General features: G+C 45.4%; 1 long non-coding RNA gene across 1 annotated transcript; it reads right to left on the bottom strand.

The window, feature by feature from the left end:
* Positions 1–4,274: 4,274 nt before the first annotated feature.
* LOC120095698 (uncharacterized) lies at positions 4,275–9,621 on the bottom strand. The gene is made up of 3 exons (XR_005491482.2): positions 9,473–9,621; positions 5,400–5,806; positions 4,275–4,636 (listed from the first exon to the last, which is right to left on the bottom strand). It is a non-coding gene; the product is annotated as an uncharacterized LOC120095698 (long non-coding RNA).
* Between the last annotated feature and the right edge of the window lie 5,197 nt (positions 9,622–14,818).

Here is a 14,818-nt window from a genome sequence, read left to right as displayed (position 1 = left end):
CAACAACACCATATCAGAGCCGAGTCCCAAAGAGGATCCAGTGTGGCAGAAGCCAGAGGCGCCCAACTGAGCCAAAGACACCTTGCAATGAACATTTGCAAATTAAGCTGCTTGTGTTAGCATTTCCTCTAGGCTCAGCCCAATGTTACCCAGCAACTGTTAGGTATGAGCCTGGCCCTCTATAAGGATTGTTTAGCTTCTCTCTCTCAGTGTCTTTCTCTTTTTCCTTCCCACTCCCCTCCCTCCCTCTTTCCCCCTCTTTCCATCATTCTCTTACCCTCCCTCCCTCTCTTCCTCTCTCTCCATCATCTCTCTCCCCCCTCCCTCCCTTCCTCCCTCTCTCTTCCAGCTCCCCGTCTCTTCATCCTCTCTTTTCACTCCCTCCCTGTTTTTCCTCTCTCTGATCCCACATGTCCCCAGCCAACTTCTTCCCGTCTTTCTCTCTTCGTCTCTCTCTTTCTGTCCTTCTCTGTTTCCTTCTCTCTAAGGCCCGTTGCTTGACTTGATTGTTTAGGGGGAACCCTCAACAGGGCCTGCCAAGGGACCCCCTCATGCCGCTTTAAGACTGGAGAGAAGCCCTCCGAGTCTTACGTTTGGGATGTCCCACTCACAGAGACACAGAGACAGAGATCGATGTAATAAATGAGAGGTTTACTAATCCAGTGCACTGGGGTCGTTCTGCAATCTGGGCAGAGGCGACCCCCAGGAACAAAGGCACACACTTTTTATACCTTTTAGGGGTATAAAATTACATCAGCAAGGTTACTGGCTAAGCATATTGACCTTTAAGTCTATTGGCTGGTAAGAATGACATAGATTCAAGTTCCACGAGGTTGTGGATCCATGTGGTTGGGGTTGTGGTTGTGACACTTCTAGAACAGGATGTTTACCCAGCAAATTCTTGTGGAGCTCCTTGGCGGGAAGTCCCAGGCACCTGATGTTTTCTAAGATAGCTTTTGTCTGCTTGGTTCCCACATTCCACACCGCCATTTAAACACAGTATCTTGGACAAAAGGATGTACTGTGTGACACGCGGTGACACACGGCAGCTTCTGCAGGAGCTGGGGACCGAACCCAGGGCCTTGCGCTTCCTAGGTAAGCGCTCTACCACTGAGCTAAATCCCCAGCCGAAATTTTTCTTGTTTATGTTTTGTTTTGTTTGCTTTCTTTAGGTGGGGGAGGTTGCCAGGGCAGAGGGCATCTGTGGAGGGATGTGGGGCAATGAATAGAATTGGGATGCATGATGTGAAATTCACAAAGAACCAATAAAAAAAGTTTAAAAAAAAATGTATGTTAAGGGAATTCACACAATCTCAGAAGAAAAAAAAAAAAAAAAACAAAACCCCAACCCTGCAAGTCTGTTGGGTTGACCGACCCACACGTACAGTACTAAGTGACCCTGTAGTTCTGCCTCTGTATTTTCAGTTGTTAATTGCTCTGTGGGCAGAGTCAGGTGCTGAGGAAGGTGTAAATGCTTGTCACTTTCCCGCCTGCCCCAAAAGAGGCATCTGTGAAATTATCATGTTAAGTCCTGCCATGGAAGAGGTCACGGAAAGCCATGTCACCCTCAATCTAACCGAAAGACAATATTAAAATACGGAGTGGGCACAGTCCTGTGTTGATCGGCTCAGAATAAGTAAGCTGTGTGTTAGTCAGGGTTCTACTGCTGGGAACAGACACCGTGACCAAGGCAACTCTTATAAAGGACAACATTTAATTGGGGTTGGCTTACAGGTCCAGAGGTTCAGTCCATCATCATCAAGGCAGGAGCACGGCAGCGTGCAGGCAGGCATGGTGCAGGAGGAGTTCTACATCTTCATCTGAAGGTTGCTAAGCATGATACTGGCTTCCAGGGAGCTAGGATGAGGATCTTAAAGCTCACACCCACAGTGACGCACCTACTCCAACAGCGCCTGACCAAACTGACAGCTCGAAGCCTGGATGAGACCGGAGCAGGGAGGTAGAACAATGAGAGCCACTTGGAGGAATGCAGTGGCTGAGAAGTTGGTTAAGTCAGAAGCCAGCTGAGAGACTGCTTCAGCAAAAAACGAAACAAAACAAAACAAACAAAAAATCCCCACAAAAACCCAAACCAAAACCAAATGCCAACAGTCTTATACTATATTGAAGGGCATATTTTAGATATCAAAACAGACCTGGCCTCCAAGTTCTTCCAGCATCCCTCAGTCCCTACCTTGGCTTACCCAGCTCCCAACCCTGACCTTTCTAGCCCAGAGGCTCTTCCCTATATAATCCAGATGTTTTGGTCCTCTCTCCCTCCTTCTAGCCCTCCCTCCCTCTTTCCCTCTCTCCCTCTCCCTCTTCTTCCTCTTCCCCTTTCCCCTCCCTCTCCTTCCCTCTTCCTATCTCTGAATGTGTACCCTTTCTCTCTTTCTCTCCACCCCCTCTCTCCCAAAGGCGATTCTCTTGGCCTCAATCCTTGAGGCCAGTGAACTCATATCTCAATCAAACTGCCTTGGAATTGGATCCTTTCACTGATAGCAGAGAGAAAAGAAAAAAAAATATATATCTCCATGCCTTTATTACTAAACCACGAATGCCGCCCCTCCAATGCCCCACAAGACATGTCCTCCCTCATATGTAGAATCTGTTAATAGCACATGCACATATGTGAACATATGTACTTGTAGATGCAGTGTAACAAAAAGGGTTAAATAAGGGACTGGGGACAGCTGAGTGTAGGTAATGGGCACAAGTTATGAAAGAGGGGATAAGCTAATTGCCGTTTTTAGTTCTAACTCTGTCATAGATTTTTGGTTTTGGTGGTAGAACATGCAAAATAACATATTTGGTAGTGAAAGGATAAAATCCAATGTGAAGCTCATCCCCAAGGGCTGCTCTAACTTTGGGTCTGGCTAACTTCGATGTGATTCTTATTTATTTGTTTATTTTTTGCAACAATTTTATAATAAAAATTTAAAAAATAATTGGAAAGGGTGATAAATTATTCTGCACTGGTGAAATGAGCTAATTCAAGCCAGATTAAAGTATATAATTGCAGGTTTATTGGGAATCAGTTCTTGGGCAGTGCACTGGTCCTAAGGAACAAGACCAGGGAAGTCACCACCGGGAGGGGGACAGAGGGCAGGGGAGAACAGACAGAGAGTGAGTGCTGCACACAGGAGGAGAGAATGCAGGCTCTCAAACTTGCTGGCAGCTGTTTTTACCTACTGAGCTGCCCCACTGGTCCAAGGTAAGAAACGTTTTAATGGAGGAAATGACAAAGCCTTGTGAAGAAATTAAAAAGAGCAAAAATAAATGAAGAAGCATGGATCAGAAGACTTGGCATCCTGCAAACTCCTGGCAGGCAAACAGTTTGTAATCCAATTAAGATTCATGGATCAGAAGATTGAACTTCCTGCTGGTGCCCCTACCAAGTAATCTGCAAATCCAATTAAAATTCTACCCAGTGAAGTTTCCTTTGGGACGGAACTTGACAAGCTGATCTTAAAAATTCACAAAGAAGATCAGCAACCAGATAATTTTGGAAAAGAACACAAGGCAACGGGGTAGAGAAGACTTAATCTCCAGGCTAAGGGGACGCAGTGGAATGGTGGGGGAATGGTAACGAGAGAGTGGGGCGGTAAAACAGAACACAGAGCCCTGCGTGAGACCCACGCACATATGGAGGAGATAGAGACACAGCAGCTGGGACCTCAAATCACAGGAGGAAGAAATTACTTTGAGAACTAAGCAGTGCAGGGCTGGGGAGATGATTCAGTAAGTGACAGTGTTGGTTGCCAAGCCAGATGACCCGATTTTAATACCTGGGACACACTCCTGGGAAGGCAAAAATCAATGGGAGAAGCTTTGGCATGCATGACACACACACACACACACACACACACACACACACACACACACACACCACACACACACCACACACACACACACACACACACACTCGCATACATACGCACAATCACACACGTGCCAGACACTCACACACATATACACGCTCACATACATGCACACACACGCTATATAAATAAATGGTTTTTTAAAAAGTAATGCTTAGGAAAGTGAAATGTAGAAAAACATAAAATTAGGTTTTTAATCTCCCTATCCACAAAGAAATATCTTCAAAGCCAATATTTAAAGCTTTTAAAAGATGATAGAGAGATCTTCATTATGTTTGGGCAGAAAAAAAATATCTTTTTTCTTCCCTTTGAGATTTATTCATTTTACTTTATGTGTAATGTTTTGCCTGCATTTATGAATGTGCACTGCACACATGCTTGGTGCCTGCAGAAGTCAGAAGAGAGTGTCAGGTCCCCTGGAACTGGAGTTGTGGATGGTTGTGAGTCACCGTGTGGGTGTTGAGAATTGAGCCCTGGTCCTCCTCAAGAGTGACAAGGTCTCTTAACTAATGGCCCATCTTCCCAGCCCCAAAAGATTTCTTAAACAGGATGTAAAAAAAGAAATCACATAAGGAGAGGGTAACATTTTACCTGCTTCACTTAGGTGACTCCCATTGAAAGTGCTATCGGACAGAATCGGAGACAAAACTCAAGATAAAAAATGAGTGTGCTCATCTCTCAGAAGACTGGTAGGTGAACTCAGGTACTTGGATACAGGACTTCTTCCCAATAGGATGACAGGACAGCACTGGAGACTGTGACAGAGAAAGACACAGATCAAAGAGAATGGCAGCTCCATTAATAATGGAGGAAATGAATATTTAAACTACAGGAGATACCATCTCAAACCCTCACACCAGAGGTGGAACCAGATGCTACCGGGTATTTAGGTAGAAGATAAGCAGAAGACTGATCGCTGGTGAAAGTATACATTGTTATACTTTGAACAAAGAACACTTTGAAAAATCATCTGGTCATGATTACAATACTTCAGTTCCTTAGGTCCTTCATTTGCACAGCTGACTTCTGCATTAGCTACATTGTTCATCCTCTGCGAAAGCTACAAGGTTGTTCATCCTCCCCAAAACCTGAAAATTATCTACCCAGCTATCTGTCCGAGAGAGAATAAGCCCTACAAATGATAACAGATAAATTTCAAAAGCTTAATGTTTACCATAAAACAAAACAAAACAAAACAAAAACAAACTAAAAATGACACATAGAGTCAAGCATGATGGATGATGCACGCCTTTAATCTGAGCACTCAGGAGGCAGAAGCAGATGAATCTCTGTGAGTTCAAGGCCAGCCTGGTGGACATAGTGATACTTTGTCTCAAAAGCCAAACCAAACAAACGTTAAAACGACACATAGAATATGACACATTTAAGATTTGTCCTTCATTTTGCGCATGTGTGTGCGTGCGCACCTGTGTGAATTCTCACACTCCAGAGTGTGCATGTGGACACTAGAAAGGGGCGTCAGATCTTCTGCAGCTGGAGTTAAGGGAAGCTGCTTACCTGTCCGGGTGCTGAGAACCAAACTGTGGTCTTCTGCTATAGCAAATGCCCCCAAATGCTGAGCCACCTCTCTGGCAGGGTAGGTATGACACATCTTACATGAAGTTCGATGACATGTAATAGGTACAGAATTTCAAATACATTATACAGTAGGAAGATGCAGTAGAAATATAAATGTCAGGACGCCACAGCTCTGGATGATGAGTGTTCGGATACCAGATTTGTTAATTTCTTTACTTCTTTGAAATATTATACAGAGGCTGGATAGAGGGCTTGTCAGTCAAGAGTGCTTTCTGCTCTTACAGAGGATCAGAGTTTGCTTCCCAGTTTTCATCTCGGGTGGTTCACAACTTCCTATGACTCCAGCTCCGGGGACCAGATGCCCTCTTCTGGCTTCCAAGGCCACCCTGCATACACATGGCGTGGAAAGATGTGAACTTTTCAGTTTATTTATTTTTGTTTTTTTGATTCAGGGTTTCTCTATGTAGTCCTGGCTGTCCTGGGACTCTCTAGTGAGACTAGACTGACCTCAAACTCATACAGATCCTCCTGCCTCTGCCTCTCAAGAGCTGTGTACTACCAGGCCTGGCATACAGATATACTTTATTTTTAATGTATGTGAATGTACTGTAGCTGTCTTCAGACAACACCAGAAGAGGGCACTGGATCCCATTACAGATGGTTGTGAGCCACCATGTGGTTGCTGAGAATTGAACTCAGGACCTCTGGAAGAGCAGTCTGCTCTTAATCATTGAGCCATCTCTCCAGCCCCATAATATTTTGAAAGTATTACAGAACACATAGTCTAAATCTACATAGCTCTCAGTCTGACGAGAATGACTTCTGAGTTCATGTGTGTTAGCATTTCTTCTAGGCTCTGCCCAACAATTATGTGGGAACAGCCAGGTAGGCCTGGCTTGCTATAAAAGGGACTGTTTGGCCTCTCTGACTCTCTCTGCCCCTTTTCTCTCTCTGACCCCCTTTGCTCTCTCTCACCCCTTTCTCCTTCTCTCCCCTTCCCTTCCCTCCTCCATGTATTCCAGGCTGGCTTCTTCTCTTTTCTTTTTCTGTCCTTCTCTGTCTCCTCTCTTCCTCTGTTTCTACTCTCTTCTCAGCTCTCCTTCCCATGCCCCAAATAAACTCTATTCTACACTATACTCATCCTCCGGCAGGGCGGGGTGGGGGGTGGATACCTCAGCATGGGTCCACTGAGGTAGCTCCTCCCACCACACCATACTGCGTTCTACAAAATCTATCAGCAGTTTTATAGAAACACATGAATGGGACTGGAGAGATGGCTCAGCGGTTAAGAGCACTGGCTGCTCTTCCAGAGGTCCTGAGTTCAATTCCCAGCGACCACATGGTGGCTCACAACCATCTGTAATGGGATCCGATGCCCTCTTCTGGTGTCTGAAGACAGCTACAATGTATCCTATACCTGAAATAAATAAATAATTCTTAAAAAAAAAAAAAAAAAAAAAGAAGCACATGAATGTGGTCTCACAGCACTGGAATTCCTAGTATCGTGTCATTGCATTGTGAGTTCCCTCATGACAGGGATTGTAACTTCTCCCTTTATAGTCCCAGGATCGAGCAGAGCAAGAGGTTCAACCTTTGTGCATTGACTGACTAACTGACAGATTAAATGAGTGGACGCCTGTTGTTGTAAAAATATAGAAATAAAAAGGTAAAGATGTCTTTGACCCCGCTAGCTCTGGCACCGTAGTGTCCTAAGATAATCTGCTAGATATCTTGGCGGAAACATATCCCCACTCCTTAGCCACCCAGTGTCTCTTGCTGCTACACACGTTCCTACACTCAAACCCTCACATAAAAGAACACACAACACAATAATCTTTGACCCAATTGATAAGACATAATTGCCCACTTAAACATACAAAGCCCGGTACCATCCATCCCTTAGGAACATTAATAACAACCTGTAAATAAACAGCAGAATCTTAATGTCACCTGCCATGGCTTCTCACTCTTTCCTCTTCCTTTCTCTCCTTTTTCCTCTAGTCTCCTCCTCTTCCTTCAAACTTCTCTCCCGCCCATCCTTCCTTCTCCTTCAATGATAGGCCTCCTTCTATCCTGTACCTGCCCCTCACCTGTACTTTACAAATTCAATGGGGAGGTGGTTCTGGTGAAGTCACCTGAGTTCTGAGTCTGTGACTAGGCAGCTGTCCTTGGGGCAGTGGAATTAGCATCAAAATACAGATAACCTCAGGGCAAACCATGACAGATGTCAGGAGAAAGAGAACTGTAGAGAGGGAAGAGGGAGGAGGAAGATGGATAGAGTTGGAGAGGAGATGGGCAAGCCCTCTACCGACCAAGCCACATCTCCAGCCAGGAGCTGTTATATGAGCTCTCTCATACAGATCCTGTAGCTAACAATGCCAGCACCTCTGCAGTGTGTTTGTGGGAGATCTGGGTGGTAGGCAGCAAGAGTATAGTGAGAGGAGGGGGGAGCACAGCTTCAGGAGCTGCCTTGATCTCTGGTTTTTGAGGTGAGAGTGGATGAAGTAAGGAGGTTGACTAGGGATTAATTGAGCTGGGGAAGAGTGAGGCTGGGATTTGAGGTGGGTTCAGCCAATAGCTTTGATTTCTTTGAGGAAGTAGAGAAATGGCATATTTGTCATAGGTGACACAGGTAATAATAAAAGAAAGAATATTTGAGTTCTAACCCCAGTCATATATAGAGCACAAATGTATAAGTATACATTCATTCATAACAAGGGAGGTCAGGAACGTAACGGGGGACCCAGACTTAGTAGGCCCCCAGACTTTAGCACAACTGACTCCATAATGCCATTCAGACTGTAAAACTCAGCCCATGGACAGCACCACCCACCAACACTAAAACAAGGGCCTATCCCATCCAAGTCCATAGATCTGAGAAAGTCTCTAAATGTACTAACCTTGTTTTTTGGCTTCTGTAGTTCCACTTTTGGCTAACTGTTCTTGTTAACTAAAGTATGTCAGTATAGAATGTCAACACAGAATATGGTTTTTGTGCTTTAAAGCTCACCCTGAGAAAGGCTCAGGGTTACACCGGGATCCTGAACACTCAGTGTAGTCATCCACTGGCCAATAAAGAATTTTCTACTGGCCTAGATCTATGTTGAGCAGTCTTCTCCGGTGAATATACCTCACACATCAAGGAACAGTCAAAATAAACAATCTGAGACAGAACCCCTAAGCCTGAAACCCGGAGTGCCAAGCAGAGTAGCCACCATGCACAGGAAAAATCGAGCGACTCCAGGCTTGCCTGGGAAACCCCCCACAGTCCCATCCTGCAGACACCCTGCTCTGAGGTACTGTGGGGAAGAAGGTGGGCAGTCATTTTTGCAGTGGGCAGAGGCATGTCTCTACAGATTGCCTCCTGAGAACGTTCAGACTAAGATTTACATTTAGCTCAGTCTCTGGTGGTCCAGCAACTTCCTTATTATGAACCAACTGTGTGTAAGAAAGAAACCATAAGCACACCTGCAAGTATGGAAGTACATTAAACACCCCCCCCCGTGTGTGTGTGTGTGTGTGTGTGTGTGTGTGTGTGTGTGTGTGTGTCCCCTCTGCCTTGAAGAAGGGCTCAAACACATCCTGGCTTCACAGACGTAGCTCCTACCAGAAGTGGGGCTGGTAACTGAGGGGAAGATTTAGCACATTTTGTTGTTTTGAGGTGGGTGTTACTCTGTAGCTGGATACTGTTGCTTGCAGGCTCTGGAGAGGCTAGGAGACGTTAGTGCATCAGTAACACCAGTTCTCCAATTGTCTGGGGAATGTGACAAGACTATGACTCCCTTTGTATTCGAAGGGTGTGGGGCAGCCAGCAGATCCCTGAGAGGGAAGTGGAAAAGATGTAACCTGATTGTTTTGTCTGCGGGGTGGTGCGCCCAGTCAGCACTGGTCCACAAAAGGACTCTGTCAAGCAAGAACACTCTCATTACAAAGAAAGGACCCTGTGTGCGGAGTCTTTACTTAGTAATGTATGGCAAATATCTCTCCTCTCATTAGACATTCCACACCAAGGTGTTTGTGAGCACTCTACGGGGCTGGGCTGATTAACCAACCTGTGCTGGGAACGCTTGGCACACCCAGGTGTTCTGCATCTGGCGGGTACTCTCTTCTTTTCCCTCTGGGACGGAGCAGCTGCACGAATGAACTCCCCCATCGTTAGTGGTCTTACCACTTGACACAGTGTAAGTTACTCCCAAGCTTACAGAAGTTACAAAGAAACACCAGGAAGCCAAGGCAGGGCTGGAATGCTCCCCACCCCCTCTTTCTCTGCAGCTGGGCTTGGCGGGGCTGAGCACTGTCCTTAGAGTATTTGGCTTGGATGCCAGAGAGGGTGAGTCAGCTAACCAGGCACACTGCTCCAAGTCACATTCTGCCAGGGTGTTACCAGATGCTAAAACGGCCTGTCTCTCCTCCCAACCAAGTCCTCCAGGTCCTGATGAGCCCTGTGTGGCTGGGGCAGAGATGAGATGGAAAGTACTCATGAAGTAGCAAGGAGTTCCTGTAGTGATCTAGGTTCCCACATGTGTGCCCACCCCCATCTTGTCTGCCCGCCCCCATCCCCACCCCTGGTCTGGGGACCCAACTATTTGGGCAACACTTGCCTTGCCTCTTTGAGATCTCAGAAATTAAATTTTCTTCTCCTTAAGATCGAAAATATTTCATGTACATATGAGAAAGGAAAAGTGTCAGTGTGTTTAAGCATGACACAGCCTTAATATACATTTCCTATCAAGTACAGTATGAGTTATAAATGGGAAAATCTAAAACAAGAAGCCAACTTGTCCTGTGATTTTCTTTAAAATGAGAACAACAACAACAGCAGCCAAAATATCTGTCCCAAGAATGTTGTGGTGTGGGAGCGATGGCTCAGTGTCTGAAGGATTTATTTGCCTCAGCCTTGTGACAGAGCTCAGTGGGAGGAGAGAAACAATAGATTGGTTCTCTGACCTCCCTGACATGCACCATGGTGCACAACACCTTTATCCCATGAACACACACCCCCTTCCCCTCCCCCCAGCCCAGGGCAATCTGAATAAGTATGCAGAAAAAAAGATGGAAACGTTGTGTGAGGAAGATGCCCTTGAAGAAAGCTGTGCTGGAAATCTCATCTCAGGGACTGCTAGACTCTTTGCTCCCGAAACTGAAGGAGAGAGGGCCTGCTAGGCCAACTGCTGTGGTTGTGTGGGAAGTCAGCCAGTGGAAGGAAGCTGCCCACGGGAGCTGCCTTGTGCGCTTCCAGAGAATTTTCAAGGTATGCAAAGCATGAACTATTCTGGACAGATGTGGGACCTGCAATAAAAGAGAACTAGCAGGAGTCCCTCCCCCATTTTCCCTGTGTGTGCAGGATTGTTGGACCCCCTTTTTCTCTGTGTGTATGCAGGATTGCTGAACCCCCTTTCTCTCTGTGTATATGCAGGCATGGTTGGACCCCCTCTTCTCTCTGTGTGTATGCAGATCTAGTGGGAACCCCTCTTCTCTGTGTGTGTATGCAGGCCTGGTGAGTCTCCTCTCTTCTCTCTGTGTATATGCAGGCCTGGTGGGACCCCCTCTTCTCTCTGTGTGTATGCAGGCCTGGTGAGTCTCCTCTCTTCTTTTTGTATGAAGGTGTGGCACACAAGTGAATGTCAGCAGACAGATCTAAATGTCAGAGGGCAACTTTAAATCTCTTTTTTCTTTCCACTTTGGGTCAGGGGATGAGCTCATCCCTCAGGCTTGCAAGGCAAGCACTTCACTGGATGACCCTCCACACTCAGCCTTCCCTTTCTTTTTATAAAAACACTACCGCCAGGGTGAGTGGGATGGCTCAGCAGGCAAAGGCATTTGCCACTTAAGCCTGATGACCCGAGTTTCATCCCTGGAGCCACATGGTGAAAGTTTGATAAAGTTATTGTTTTCTAACAGAGGTAGGTAGCCTGTCAAAGACCAATATCCAAAATTGCCCCCACTTTCGATCTCTTCCACCTGATAAAACTTCTGCATGTCCCAAGGGCCTCTCTCACATATTCCAGGAACATGGTGGCATGAAACACTTTACCCCCTTCCTTCACTACCTTTGTGCCGATTACTTCAAAACTTCATATCCAGAAAGACTGTGAGCTCCTCCAATGTGGGGGAAAGGCATAATCATTCTGCATTAGAAAAAGAAGAAAACGAACCCACCAAATGATCCTCCTGGCACCTCGACCCCACTCACGCTGCCCTGAGGGCTTACTAGCCAGGTTTGAATTCTGTCAAGTTCTTTTTTCAAAACAAAATTGTCTTGCCATACTGATTTTGCTCTGTTCCTGTTTTTGTGTGACACCAAGATTCTTCTATATTTTTAACAAAAGGAGAGAGTCAATTTCACAAAGTCGTCCTCTGACCTCCACACATGTGCTGTGGCACTGATGAACTCTTTCCAGCATAGAGGCCTTCCCCTCATGACTTGACCTAATCCTAACTCTACTCCCTAAAGGGCCTACTTTCAAATACCATTAGCCTGTGAGTCCGAGGCTAGGTACGATGACAGAGGTCTTTAATCCCAGCATTTGGGAGACAGAGGCAGGTAGGTTTGAGGCCAGCCTGGTCTATACAGTGAGCTTCAGGATAGCCAGATCTACATGGAGAGACCCTGTCTCAAAACAAACAAACAAACAAACAAACAAACAAACAAACAAACAGCAAAGATCACAAAAGAAGCAAACATGAATCTGAAAACTGTGCTTCCAACTCGTGGGCTTTAGGGAACATAGTTGGGTCATAGCTGAGCCGGTCTTAGTTTTTGTGTAGACAGACATCATAGCTGAATGTCCTGAGGCTGAGGCTGAGGTCTCAGATGGCTATCTGAAAGGAGACTGGACATTAGCTAGTCCAGTCCAGGGAGAGTAGCCACAGACCAGGGAGAACTTTATGAGCAACAGGCTGACCCAGGAACCTCTGAGGAGGCATAAAAGTGCTCATGAGATAGAGGCAGATTCTCACATGTGCATGGGAAGGAAGCCTAAATCCAGCTCAAAGCTGTTGCCACTCATCCCCCAACTTTCATCCCCAGTGGGGCAACAATTTAGCTGTCATAACCATGGGGGTAGGCAGAGTGGAAAAGAGCTGACAGCTTCTAGATACCAGATTTAAAGTAAAAAGTTCAGAACTGCTACACTTTTAAAAATTTTAATGGATTTGAGTGCTTTGCCTGCATGTACATGAGTAGCCTTGTGTGTGTGTGTGTTTGCATGTGTATATGTGTGTATGTATGTGTGTGTGTTTGTATGTAGGTGTGTGTATATGTGTGTATGTGTGTGTATATGTGTATGTATGTGTATGTATATGTGTGTGTTTGTATGTATGTGTGTATATGTATGTGTATGTATGTGTGTATGTATGTGTGTGTATGTATGTATGTGTGTATATGTGTGTGTTTGTATGTGTGTGTATATGTATGTGTGTATGTATGTATGTATGTGTGTGTATGTGTATGTGTGTGTGTGTATGTATGTGTGTATGTGTGTATGTGTGTATGTATATATATAGGTATGTATGTGTGTATGTGTGTGTATGTGTGTGTGTATGTATGTATGTGTGTGTATGTGTGTGTGTGTGTGTGTGTGTACAGTGCCCAAGGAAGGTTGGAAAAGGGCATCAGTTACTCCTGCAACTGGAGCTCTGGCTAGTTCTGTGCTGCTATGTGAGTGCTGGGAACTGAACCTGGGTCCTCTACAAGAGCAGCCAGTGCTCTTAATCACTGAGCCATCTCTTTAGTCCCCCACACTCAGAATTTTGATGAATATCTTGCATTATCTTTGTAATTTCTGAACCAAATTTTGCAACCAAAATCAGCCACAGGCTATTGTCAGCTTCAAGAAAGCAAGAACAACACCCTCAGACCTGCCCATGTTGTGAAGCTCCAGGGTGAAGGTGTAAAGAAATAGCACCTGGGGCTGAGAGATGGGACATGATACTTGAAGTTGTCTGAACCTTTCCTCCCAAGCCACAGTGACTCACCTCACTCTACAATAAACAGCGCCATACCCTTTGAGGCAAGAGCTGTGTCGACAAATGGAGGAAAGATGAATGTGAAGGTCAAATTCTTTTCCAAAAGCTATGTCTTGCTGCTGATTATCTTGAACCCAATCTCCCAAGAAGTCAGCACCCACCCTGATATTTCCTTGGGGAGAGCAATGTCTTTGAACATCTCAAACAGGGGTTGTTTTGTTCAAAGAATCAGATCCAATGATGCAGCCTGACTGAGTTTCTACCTCTGCTGTGTAGCAATTGTATAGTTCCCTTCGACAGACTGAAACCCCTTTGGGGAATTACTCATAACAACAATATGTATCATGCAGGTAGTTAACGAAGGTGAGTATGGAACTCACACCTGTAATCCAGGTACTCAGCAGGCTAAGGTAGGAGGATCACTTTGAGTGTAAGCCTAGCCTGGGCTATATAGTGAGTTCTAGGCCAGCAGACCTGGGAAGAATAAGACTCTGTTTCAAAATAAAATTCAAGGAGAGAGGGAGGGAAGAAGAGAGATAGAGCGAGAGCGAGAGCGAGAGAGAGAGAGAGAGAGAGAGAAAGAGAGAGATTACCTATCAGGTTGAACCAACCACCCAACAGCACTTCCTGCTTTTATGGTTTTTGCCTTTATAAGCTGTCCCTGGGATGGACCCCAACATAAGAGAGACACCTGCACCAGTATAAGAAACTATTTGGAATAAGACTTCCATTTTGAGTAGTGGTCAAGTAAAGTTCAAGTCCCCAAGAACTCCCTGGGAACTGATATCCTCGTTGGCAGAAAGAGACATGTACGTGGGTAACTGACATCCTGGTTGGCAAGTTAGGACATGAATGCTAGACAAGGCAAGTCCCCTGTCACAGTTAAATACCCCCGCCAATGGGAGCAGGATAAGTGTACAACAAACACATGCTCCTGAGGACATCCTCTATTCCTAAATCCTGATTGGTGGAGTAAGTTGGCACAGATATTTGTGGATTTTTAGGCTTAAAAGCCCCGAAGGACCTTAATTCGATGTCGTGATTCAGTTCCTGAGTCTGGGCCCTGGCCTTGGCCAATCAGTCCTGCGGTATGTGCTCAGTAAACTATCCCTGTCTGACTGAGACTGGTGTTTATGTGACTTGCAAGGCGATTCCTGGACCCCCAACAAGAAAGTATGTGACTTATTGTTTATGTTAAAGGAGCATGCAGCTGAGAGGCTTTAGACATTTAAAGAGATGCTGGCTATTTTAAAGAAACCTAACTTTTAAAGACTGTTGAACTTTTTAAAAAAGTTATGTTTTATTGTGATGTTAATATTAATCTGAAATATTGGGGATAAATAAGAAAGGAAAGGCTGTGGTTTAATAATAATGTATTGGTGTGTCAAGTTGACAAGGGGTCCATTTTCCTGTTTTTTTTGGGGGGGGGT

This window comes from Rattus norvegicus, chromosome 11 (genome assembly GCF_036323735.1).
Source record: "Rattus norvegicus strain BN/NHsdMcwi chromosome 11, GRCr8, whole genome shotgun sequence".
Classification (NCBI taxonomy): Eukaryota; Metazoa; Chordata; class Mammalia; order Rodentia; family Muridae; genus Rattus; species Rattus norvegicus.
Note: the sequence above shows the minus strand (reverse complement) of the source record. Positions and strands in the feature narration are given on the sequence as shown.